This window comes from Meleagris gallopavo, chromosome 13 (genome assembly GCF_000146605.3).
Source record: "Meleagris gallopavo isolate NT-WF06-2002-E0010 breed Aviagen turkey brand Nicholas breeding stock chromosome 13, Turkey_5.1, whole genome shotgun sequence".
In the NCBI taxonomy this organism is placed as follows: Eukaryota; Metazoa; Chordata; class Aves; order Galliformes; family Phasianidae; genus Meleagris; species Meleagris gallopavo.
The window spans coordinates 6,087,005-6,099,440 of NC_015023.2; the positions used below are offsets into that span (position 1 = coordinate 6,087,005).

Genomic DNA, 12,436 nt, shown 5'->3' on the forward strand with positions numbered 1-12,436 from the left:
TGGAGACAGGACGAGGGGAAACGGACATAAGCTGCAGCATAGGAAGTTTCGCACGAATGTGCGTAAGAACTTCTTCACGGTGAGGGTGACGGAGCACTGGAACAGGCTGCCCAGGGAGGTTGTGGAGTCTCCTTCTCTGGAGATATTCAAGTCTCGCCTGGACGCCTACCTGTGCGACCTGGTGTAGGGAACCTGCTTTGGCAGGGGGGTTGGTCTCGATGATCTCTAGAGGTCCCTTCCAACCCCTACAATTCTGTGATTCTGTGATTCTGTGATTCTGTGAAATCATGCTCCCTGACTGTAGACTGTGCGTCATGCGTCTAGTGCTGATCATGCATTATCTTTTAAATGACACTGCCTAAATAAGTATGGATTTGTCTACTGTGCGTAGCCTTCTTTCGATTGGAAAATGGTAAATGTTTCATTCTGTTTTTATTGATATTCAGGAGGAACTAAAAATAGAACTGTAATGAAGTGCACTAGAAATGCCCATTGTTAAAATGCTCAGTCTGAGCACAGTGCACCTTGTGTAATTTTTAGTGTTTGTAAATGTTTCTCTGGTTATGTTTAGTGGACAAGCTTCTTGTTGGTGCTGTGGTGATGTCTGTAGGGTTCCATTCATCCCCACTTGTTACTTGATCTCAAAACAGCATTATCAGTGCAAAGGTTGTTCCTCTTTAAAGCTAGGAAAATCTGTGTGTACAACAGAATAAAAAGCCATTGGATATTATGTTTGGTAATGATAAATTGTCTAGAAGCAAAGCCATTTCAGCTATCACTTCAGTAGATGTTATTCAGATATAATGCTATCCCTTGATAGGCTTTCCGGGTCTTTGGACAGTACTTCTGTTTTTTGATTCTGAAATACTAGCATCACTAGCTGGGGCTGTGTTCACAGGGCTGATGTTATGCTAAACAAGGTACAGCTATCTTACTCTCTTCATCAGTTGATTGTCATTTAATTTCACAAGGGATCCTTCTGAGTGTGCTCCAGCTATAATTCTTCTGCCTTCTCTCTAACCTTTTGTCACGTTAAAGCCTGACTGCTATTGTGCAGTTTTCTCTCAGCCCATCTGTACGATATCACAGGTAACTTTTGTCATGATGTATAAAGTCAGCAGCACTTCTGACACCTGGTGGTCAGCTTTTGGGAGTGCACAGTCCAGAAATTCTGACTGCAAATGGGGTCACTGCTGCCTGCACACCCAAGCATTGCAGGCTGCCCTCTAGCTCCTTCCACAGATGCTTTTCATTAGGGAGATGTCATTTCTGGATTAAGTGGAGGATCGTTTTTCTTTCCTGATTGAGATGTAACTGTGGATAATTTAGAAGAGCCAGATGATTTATTAAAAGTTAAAGTATCTTACTTTATTTTAAAGCACTGTTGTTGTAAATAAATAATTGGATTCAAAATTCATTTCATGTTTAAAAACATATTATTCAAGCTGACGGACTTTCCCAGCTCTGTTATTAGGCAGATGGAAACCAGTGAAGTTGCATAAGTTTGAAATAATGCACATGAATTTTTATATTTGTGAATGCTTGGGGACCCAGTCCAACAAAAGCTCACCATGAAGCTCCTCTCCAGTTGCTCCAGCAGTTGAATAATCATACAAATGAAGCTGTGCTTATGTGAAGGACTGGGGTTTTGTCAGCATGCAAAATGTAGGTGAATCAGTACCGCTCTGAAAATGTGCTTCCGAGGTTGGCTTTGCTATTTATTGGCTCCAGCACAAAGTGGCAAGACAGGTCAGCATGCTCTGATGAGAGATTCTGTGGTGACACAAGGCTATTAGAGATCCACCCGAAAAGGAACAAAAAAAGACTCTGAAAGAAATGTGTAGGGCAAGGTCTGTTCTTAAAGAGATTTACCTTCTGGGTTACATATCCAGTCTTCTTTCTGCTGGGGATTAATGTTCCTGTTGCCTGAATTGGTGGTTCAGCTGTTCTTGCTGAAGTATTTCTTGGACTGAGGAGTATGTGTCACAATCTGGTGTCTCTCTCTGCCAGCACTTGCACCCATTACTAGTGATAATAAAAGAGTAAAATATGGCTCGGGCTCCCACAGTGATTCACTTTTTTCTTAATGGTTACTCTTAAGGGAATCCCTACAGGCATATTTTGCCCATGAAGTGTTACCACTTTCTTTATATGTATTGAAGGGGGGAAAAAAAGAAAGAAGCCCTCATGGCTGTACTTGGCTTGTAGAATTTTTTGTTTAAGTTCATGCCAGTATTAACAGATCTATCAGAACAAAGCAAATGTGTCATATTGGCGGCTGTTACAGTAAAGAAAAAGTACTCGTAAGTATTTTGTTTTGTAATAATTGAGAAGCTTTTATGTTGAGCTCTGCATAAATGGCACTGAGTAGGAGGGTATGGGCATGCTTTCTATTATTCTGCCCCTCATGCATGTCTCCTTTTTCGTCTTTCCAGAACCACACATTGAGCCAGCACGCACAGTGAGCCACTGGCACTACAGGACACCTCTCTGCAGAAGACTTGACGGTGGCACAGTGGGGAGGACCATTTGAACATTACATCCAATCAAAGTGTCATTTGCAACCCAGATGTAAAACTCTAATGATTTGGCCATGAGGCGCTGCTATTATAAGCAGCTGGAAATGAATATTAATGGAAGAGATTAAAAGTATTCCATGCTCAGTATTTTTTATTGTCCTGCTTCAGCTAGTGTACTTTAGAGCTTCTGCTTCTGACTGAATTTATAGTGTTAGCTAAATCTGCTTTGATGCTGTTGCCCTTTGTTGCTTCTTGTATTATATTGATAGTTAAAAATTAGATGTGTTTTTTTTTTAAGCTGCTTTTTAATTGCAATTTTAGGTAACTGTGCATTGTGATGTGATTGCTTGGCTATTGTCTGAATATTTCTTTTTCTTTTTTTAATTAAAGACTAATGCTTTGATTGGATTTGCCAGTTCACCGGACAGTGATTAAAACTATGTAATGAATATAATCGGTTTCAGTGCAACTGGATGGTCTGCTTTATAAATGTGACTTATCTGATTGCAATAACTAGTACAGTTCAATAAAGGGAATACATGAGCTTAGTGTTGGAGTTGGTCTGTCTGTCAGTCTGTGCCACGTGTCACCACTGCTGGCTCACTTGTAAATTGTACAAACCAGTGGCTCACCCAGCAACAGAGTTCTGCACCCCATGAGGAAGGAAGACTGGAAGAAAAGCAGAAGCCCTGCTCTTGTGCCTGGTGTTCTCTCCAGGATGCGCTGCACTTCTCAGACTGAGGTAAGAACATCTCTTACAGATCTGGGCACCAAAAGGAGTTACTAACTTGTGAGTATTCTTAACCTTAAATCAGCAAGAATGGAGGGATATTGGTCTGTAGGTGCCTTGAACCTACCTCTGTGTTTCTTTGTTTCAATACAAAAATTAGCTTTCCGGTTTGTATAGAAATGTGCAAATACTGGATCAGGTCTCTTGATTTGAGACAGTGTATTTCAATCACATGGATTTCTAGGCCCACAGGTATTGTATCTCTGTGTGACTGCCATACGTCTGGTGCTTTGAATTGCCATTGTACAGTCTAATATATTAGCAGGCTTTTTTCTTTCTTTTTAAACACAGCATATGGTAATGAGGTAAGTTAGGTCTCCAGTCAGTGAAATAGTCATTTTAAGGACTGTGAACATCTTTGAAAAGTTAGTGAGATGTAGTTATAGCATCTCCTACCTGAATGAACCGTAATTGTTGTGGAAAATGTTCAGCAGTTGTGACAGCTGAAATGAATGTGGTTACCCGTTTCCATGATGTACAAGGATTTGCAGAACTGCAGCATAGCAACATGTGCATTTAGAGCATTTCAGATCTGTGTTGACCTAGAGCAAGCACTGCTGGTTGTTGTCATTGTATTGTGTCTGTGCCTGGAGCATGTATGTGATATTTTGTTCAAAATGTTTTCAAGGAAGCATTGTGCCCACATCGCTTTTTGCAGTAAGAGTGTTAACAAGTGCAGGGGCACAGCTTGTTGACACTGCAGATGTTTTCAATGGATAGATTTCTGCTGATGTTGGTATCTGTGTTGCACAAACATAGTTCCAGCAAGACAGTGGAACACTATGCACAGATGGGAGGGCTACCAGACATGACCAAGAGAGGATTATCCCTCTGGTAGGAAGCACCGGAGCAGGTGCAAATTTTTGCTTGAGAAAAGTTTCAACTTTCTTTTAAGAATGATGCAGTGTCCCATTTGGGGCAAAGGATAAGTTCACTTCCTAATCTGCCAGTTATTCTGCTAAAACAGTATTGCATGGACATTCAGAAAGAGTTTGGATTTGACATTTTGTTTTTGTGATTCAGAAATTTGAGCCCTACTATAACAAAAGTGGAAATGACATTTCTTAATTTCAAAGAGGACAGTTCTGTTTTCATCTAGATAATCCTTAGCTGTTGATGTTGTTTATGCAACAAAATCATTTTACTAAAATGATCCGTTTATTAAAAAAAAAAAAAAAAATTCTACTTGATTATTTCTCCATAGGACACTGCGCAAATGCTTATTTGCTAAAAAAAAAAAAAAAAAATTAGATAATGAAATCAGCAGTTCTCATTCATAATGTATGCATACTTCTAACTCAAAGGCAACATTTTAAGGTGTTTAAGATGAAATTGAAGTGTCCTGTAGTACAGGCTCATAGTCATACTCTGGTAAGAAAAAACTATCCGGGGAATATACGTCAGCTGCTCTGGTAACAGTTTGTGCCATCTTTCCCTCTGTGGTAAAAGCAAGGCAGCATTTCTGGGCAGAGGTTCTCACAACAGGGATACCGAAAAGGGAGGCTCTTTGCCTGATGCTGGGTTTGGAATGATACTTGATTGCTTCTGGGCAGTGCTTCAGAAATGAAAAGTTAGATTTGGGTTTGAATGTTCAGGAAAGGATTCTGTGCTGCGAATCCCAAGGGTGAAGTGATGTTTTCATGCAACTCTGAAAGCTGCTTTACTAGTGTTGTGCTGAAGCACGTGTCTTTGTCTCAGCATCTCCCTGCTGATAACCTATAACTAGGTGTATATTCACTGTGCTGAGATGGAGATGCCCTCATGTGAGGATCCTACTCTGAGCTGTGTAATTTTTTCCACCTGACTGGGAAGGTGGGCATAGGGCCAGTGTGCTGGGGCCTGAGCTCAGCCTGGTGATGCTAAGCCGGTGTGTGTCTATGCTGCGTGTTGCATCTGCCTGGAATCCTCCCCAGCTCACGAATGAAGAAGAGCAGAGGTAGAGGGGAGGAATAGTTTGTTTTCTACCCTAGCATTAAAAAGTTCAAGCCTGGGGGGCTGTGGCCCTCCTTTGTCTTCTCTGCAGTATAAGAACTTCATGGTGGGCAGCACAAGTGAGACCGGAGACAGGAGCTGGACTGCACCCATGAAGCTGGAAAAAAACTGAGCTGTAGTCCTCTTTTGCAAGGGCTCTGTATCTTACAGTACTTGGGTGCTGTTTGAATAGTAAAGGACAAATGTTGCTTTTGGATTTTTTTAAAAGATACTATTTACCAAGTCTGGGGACATATAGCGTGAATCTCCTGAGATTGGTTTGTGGGATTTTTGGATATAACCGGGCCCACATAAAAAGTCATCATAACTCCAGCGCACTCTGTGATGAGGGATGCTGCTGTCTTGATACTTGCTTTTTAATGGGCTAAAGAAGATCTGATTGTGGGTGTGGGGAAGAATGCTGCTGCAAGGAAGCAGAAGGAGAGCTGTCTGCTTCTTTACCAGAGAGCTGCATCTGTGATGCACTGGGCATCTGCAGCTCCCAGAGGTGCATGTTCACAGCCTGTGCCCGAGTGCAGCATTGCTGTCTGACCCTTTTTTGTGAGGGCTGAGCTTCCCTAGGTGGGGCTGCACCCAGCCAAGCTGCAGCTGACAGCTCTGTAGTGCAATGCTGGGCCTTTGTCTGGTGGTCTTGTGTGGCTGCTTTTTCTGTGCCATTGTGTCCCACTTGGGAGTGGGGGTAGCACAGCCCTGTGCTGGTACAAAACACAGCTTTGCTGGCATAGCTGCAGTCACACCAGGGAGTGCTTTGCCAGTGTAGTATATAGTTCCTGTATCAGTTAAAAGCTCCTAGGGAAAACAGATCCTAACTGTGCAGGTGGAGAAAGATAATATCACAGCTTCTAGTACATTTAAGGTTTTTCCCCTTTTTTTCTTAGCAGCCAAGAAGTGCTACAAAAGGCATTTGGAAAACAGTCAGATATATTGGATCCAAATGCACCTGTATTTCAACAGCTACAACACATCAAAAATGTGATGGAGAGACTCAGTAATCCCACAACTTCTCCCTCCCTATCCGTGTTACTCACAGCTTCTGTGCTGGAGATCGGCTTCTGTGCAGCAGTGTTGCAGATGCAGGCTGGGACCAGCTGTTCAAAGCCCAGGTGGTGCAAATGATTCACAGGTAAGTGCAAGCCACAACTCCTGGAATTCTTGCTGCAGAATTTAGGCAAGAGGCAACTTAGGACTTTAGGCAGAGTCACTTTATGATCTGAGTAGTGTTAGGACCAGTGAAATGTTGGTAGCAATGAAAGTTTTAAATGTGTTAAAAATTGTACAGTTTAAGACTTTAAAAGCTGAGGCAAATCCTGAAATATAATATGAAATGGATTAATAGCAGACTTGTATTTGCAGCAGTCTAGTATACTAGCTGTTATACATTGAGTGATCTTTCCATTTAGCTTCGCTGCGTACCCACATATCCAAAAAGCACTGATCTCAGCACCTATGTAGTCTCTGTTGCATATTTGTATTTCGTTTTCAATGCATCTGTAGGTACTCATCTGTTGGCCAATCAAACATAAAAGCAGATTTTCTCACACTGGATCTGTTCATAGTTGATCACCTTTGCCACAGGGATCACAGCTTTTTGTCAGGTGTTGTAGAGTTTTGGAAAAAGCAAGTCCATTGCTCCCAGAAGAAGGGATAATAAAAGAAGTTTGGGAAACATCTGAGGGAGGAAGTGATGGGTCATTTCATGTTGGAGCATCTTTGAAAGGACAGGGAAAGGTCAGCCCACTGAGCTCAGAGGAAATATGAAGGAAAAATGACCTGAGTAGAAAATACCCCATCCTGAGTCCTCCATGTCTTCAGTCCTGGGGTGGTGGATGAGGGAACTGGTGGGAAAGCAGCAGAAAACCTGAGGCTTGATAGAGGCAAAGGGCTGCCCTTTCAACAAACTTGCTGCTCACCACAGGTGTTACTGAAAAATCCACCCCCTAGGAGCTGTTTCCACTGAAGTGAATCTGTGTGTCCCAGTGTCCCAAATGTGCATCTCATTCTGACCAACCCACTGTCTAAGAGCAGACCGTTTTCTGGTGCGTGTGTTTATCAGGCTTTTAGCATGTGTAAGTCACTCTCTGGCACAGGCAGTGAAGGTTCTTTCCCTGCTCTGAGTAAGCAGTGTTCACATTTTGGCCCACATCCTAAAGTAGAGAGTTTGTGCAATTCCTTCTCAACCACCACAGAACAACTCACCAGTTGTAGCTGTGTTTGAGAGAGATGTGGTGGTCTTGTGGGTACTGTATTCCTACAGCTTTCTGATATTACTTAGCCAAAGCAAGAGGAACACTTAGTAAGTGCCATCACAGAAGAAAACCTGTGAGAACAACAGACATACGTGATCCTAGAAAGCTATGTGAAAGGAGCTGCAGCAGCTGTTGGACTTCAGGTGGTGTTCCTCCCTTGCTGCACAGTAGTCTCAAGGCATTAGACCTCATCTATCCATAGGAAGGCAGCTCCAGTGCTCACAGAATCTCATGCTAAATATACAGCCTTACTCTTCAGATCAAACCAAATCTTTTTCCCCCATCCTTCTCCTCCTCCTTTGCCTAGCAAGGTGCAAGGGATTTTTGTTTTGGGGAGCCACCTTTATAAAACTCCCAAACATGTGAGTGCGATTTCCTTCTTGTCCAATGGAAGTCTTATATTCGCAGCTTGCTCTAGTAGAGGAAGCTCTACATTTGCAGCACAATTCATATGCATGGTCTCAAGAAGTCTGAGGCTGGAGCAGCGCTGGGGGGTTGGAGGAGATCCTGTACTGCACTGCTCCAGGAGGGTCTCGGACAGGAGAACATCAGAGCTGATGGCAGCATTGCTTATTCCTCATCACTTTGTCTCTTTTCTTCCCCCTTTTGCCTCTCGAGAAGTTGTTTGTTTTTTACTTTCACTTATATCTATAAAATTGCTATGACTCTCATCTCTTTAAGATACCCTTTTGGCAAATGGCAGCCACTGCTTGTCTTTTATCTATTTCACAGAATTGTATCACAGAATTGTAGGGGTTGGAAGGGACCTCTAGAGATCATCGAGACCAACCCCCTGCCAAAGCAGGTTCCCTACAGCAGGTCGCACAGGTAGGCGTCCAGGCGAGACTTGAATATCTCCAGAGAAGGAGACTCCACAACCTCCCTGGGCAGCCTGTTCCAGTGCTCCGTCACCTTCACCGTAAAGAAGTTTGTGCAAAACTTCCTATGCTGCATTATCTGTGAATAATTGGTATTTCTTGAAGCTTAGCAGGTGAGGTGCAAGGGTGAAGGAAAAAGACTGCCTATCTAGATGAAGTATCCAAAGGGACAACATTAAGCGTTCAAGAGAAAGATGAGGTAATGACTGCATCACTCCCAAGACTACTAACAATCTTCACTGCCTTAATAACGAGCCGCGATTTGACTGTGTCAGAATGCTTTTTTCTGAGGAAAATCACTAAAACGTTCCCCTATGTTCTGTGAGTGCCGGGGCAGAGGGGCTCTCATGCAGGGGTCCCAGTCCCTCGGGGCACAGGCAGGGAGCAGGCCTGTAGCCAGGAGCTCCCAGCGAAGGGGCGCGCAGGTCCGCAGCGCCGCGTGGCTCCGGCAGCTTTGTCTGTCCTGGTTGCTCGCTGCCTCCCGAGCCGGTGACGTGCCGCCCCGCTGCTCTCCTGCTGTCCCCTCCTCCTGCTGTCCCCGGCCATCTGCGTCCCCGCGGCAGGCGGCCGCTGCACCATGCGGCACCGATGACCTGGCCCGCGGCCCTGAGGAGAAGCCCTCAGGCTGCTCGGGGCCGAGCAAAGCACGAGGCAGTGCTCGCTCGTGGCCATGAGCCACGCTGAGAGTCTGCTTGGAGCTCTCTGTATTGCTAAACAAAACTTTTATTTTATTTTGGGGAGGAGGAGGGGTTGGGTTGGTTTTTCGATGCAGCAGTGAGCTGAGCTGACTCTCAGGGCAGGCTGCAAGTGAAGCCATCACTCACCCCACAGACACTCCTACCTGATTTGTTAGGATTTCTATGCCATGTCCATGAGGATTTTGCAAGCTGCCCTGTGAGAAATGCCCCTTCATCTAGTTTGAAGGGCTGTAAGGGTGTCAAAGACCCTAGGTAAAGAACTGTCATGTAAGTATTTTCACTTTTTTTTTTTTTTTCCATATGTGAAGTGCAATGGTGTCAACTTGTTCCAGCAAAGGCAGTGCAGGAAGGAACTGCAGAGTTTTATCTGAATTACGGGTGGATGTAAGGACTTTGGTTTTTCATATTTCACTTCTCCTAGTGTTCCTACATGAGAACTGTTGTTTAAAGACATGTTCAGCACAGACAATATCCTCATGTTCAGCACAGACAATATCCTCATGTTCAGCACGGACAATATCCTCAGGAAGAACAGACTGGGGAGCAAAAAGATTGCAAGTATCTTCTCCATGGGTGAGAAATTCTGCTGAAAGAGGCACTGCCTTTCAAAAAATAAAATAAAATCTTTAGCCCTGAAATCTTTTAGTACTCACTCAAATGCTCCTTTGAACTAAAATATAAAATGTTAGTTTATTTATCTGAATCTTACGTTTCATGTGTCTGGAAGAGTTACTGAGGCCCCTAGCATGATCCTTCTCTAGCAATAAATGAGTGAGCAAACAAGCCTCCAAACTGTGAGAGCCAAAGCTGTGTCTCTGAGGTGCTGGACTCTTCTGTAATTTAAAGGAGAGGGAGACAGAGCACTTTTTTTTCTCAGTTGAAGTCAGTGCAATAAATAAATGCAACTCTTCCAGTTGCAATTTATAGGCATTGCTTCTCAAGAAATTGACTACTAAGCATGACAGCTATAAAATATACATGCTATTTGCAAAAGGTATAGGTTCTACTGTACCTTTTCTTGTTTATTCACAACATATCTCAGTGCAACCCTGCCACAGAGAGGGAGGTTCTGGAAGTGAGTTCAGTTAATGTTTTCATAATGGTGCTAAAAAACGGTCAGGTTCTTCCATTAGCCTCGTGTAGCAGAAACAATTTGGATTGCTAATGTGAAACTACAAGAGTTTCTCCCAAAGTAGGACCCAGAAACATTTTTCTTCATGAGGGTTCTCATGGCTTGAAAGATGATCAAGACTCATGTAATCCCTGGTAAATACGTGGTGCCTTTTAATTACAGTGTATGTCCTTAATGCTAAACTATTCAAACCTGGAAGATTGGAAAGCAGAATGAAAACTGAAAGCAGAATGAGGTCTGATGTACAAGCAGTGAAAAAGAAGTGGACAAACAAAAAGAATAAGGTGGGCAATCCCTCCTAGAACCAGTGGAGGCACTGTACAAGCTTGCTTAGTTTTGCCTCTCTCTCCCTAATTACCCTGATAATATCTCTGACAATGCCAAGAGCAGCTGTGTTTAAATAAAAAAAAAAAAGCATTGAAGCTGAAAGCATGCTTAAGTGCAGGCATAGGGAGGGCCAAGTCCAAAGCAGTGCCATGAGGCTCTCTGCTGAGCAAAAGCCACATCCTGGCTGTTGTAGGTTTGCACAGGCTGATTCAGTTACCAGGTAAGTCCAGAGTTGTGGTGATAGCCTTTTCCATGTATGGTTTTCTCATCCATGACCTCACAAGGGATGGATTTTTTTTGAATTCCAAAACTTTTTTTTATGCATTTTCTGTGTTTCCCTCCCTCAAACTTTCCCATATCTACTGAAATGTTATCTGCATGGGTGACCAGACTTAAATTTTGGCAGGGTTTGTAAAGCAGCTGTGTGGTATCAGAAAATCTCTTACACAGAAGAATATGGGGTTTCTGGGTCTGACGTGAGAAGGACTGTCCAACACTGGGCAGAGGAGGAAAAGGAAGTCCTTTTTTCTATATGTTCTATGACTGAACAGGATGCAAAATGATTGCTTGATGAAGGCACATAAGACAGAGGAAGCCAATGTACTTGGCACCCCACTTGGGTGGAAAGCAACATTTGCTGGTGGATGAGATACAATTTTATTAGCAGACAGGAATGTTAATTTCCATTCTCTTACTGAATGTTTTAGCACTATGATAGAGAATAAAACGCAGATGAAATACAGAGTCATCCCTGCCCTCCATTCTCCATTTAGCAGAGTAATTCCAGTTGTTGATACATTACATCAAATAATAGACCAATCTTCTTTGCTTTCTGGGAATTGTCAGAAATTTGCATCTTTTGTATTGCACTATAAATATAAACTATAAACAGTATACAACTGTTTGCCTTGACTTCAAGGAGTTAAATGTTCACATGTATGAGGCACACTAGGATCAGAGCCTTAGATAATTTAATAATACTGGATAGCTTGACTGTGGATCATTAGCTCAATGATGTACCAAGCTTAGGGAAAGAGGAAAAAGATAAATGTTTTTGGTGTGAGAAATCTGGAGGAAAGGGAGAGGAGAACTCAAAGGCTTTTTTTTTTTCTTTTTTAACTTTTTCTTTTGGAAAATGTTATTGAGAATAGAAAACAAAATGAGAACAGAGCAGTGAAGAATCTGGAATACTGCCACAGCATATGAAATTCCACTGAAACAAACAGAAATAGGTGCTGAAAACTATATATTCAGAGCAACATGGACGTGTTAAAGTACCAGAACTGCAAACTGGACCTGAAAAACTGACTCCTTTACAGAGCTGCGTGTTGATCCTTTTCTGAAACCTATTAGTGTATACTATTTTGCCAGAGCTTCCCACTCAACTGTGTGTTACTTTGTCCATAAGGGTGTTGAACAAATATTTTGTATCCAAGAGAGACTCATTAATGTCTTTCAAACTGGATGCAAGTTTCTCCTTATTCTTCCTTATTCTGCATAGGTTTAGTAATGGGAGCCTCCTCTAGAGATGCCCTATGCAGATGTCTTCAGGTGATGTTGATGGCATGAAGCAGGAATTGTTTTTCACTGAAAGATTTATAAGCTTATAGTCTTTCCAAGCCCTGGCAGTGTGTGTGGACTGAGAACCAGCAGCAAGGGTTTTCTGACTTCTGTACTATTCTTTAATACTGACTAGCCTGGAGAAATCATTTTGGTCTAAATTTTTGCTGTTCTGGGTCCTCAGCATGAAGAATGAAATGTCAGGGGTTTTTCAAAGGTACTGAATGTTTCTGACTGCTATTTGAATTGAAGCTGCAGGTTTTGAGTACTTATTAAAAAAAAAAAAATATATAT

General features: G+C 42.6%; 1 long non-coding RNA gene across 2 annotated transcripts; it reads right to left on the bottom strand.

Moving 5' to 3' along the window:
* Positions 1-1,605: 1,605 nt before the first annotated feature.
* LOC109369784 lies at positions 1,606-10,595 on the bottom strand. Of its 2 annotated transcripts, XR_002119263.2 has the most exons (4): positions 10,136-10,595; positions 6,330-6,456; positions 1,873-2,025; positions 1,606-1,773 (listed from the first exon to the last, which is right to left on the bottom strand). It is a non-coding gene; the product is annotated as an uncharacterized LOC109369784 (long non-coding RNA). The 2 variants fall into 2 exon arrangements; XR_004161180.1 differs by having other exon boundaries at positions 1,606-2,025; positions 10,136-10,592.
* Between the last annotated feature and the right edge of the window lie 1,841 nt (positions 10,596-12,436).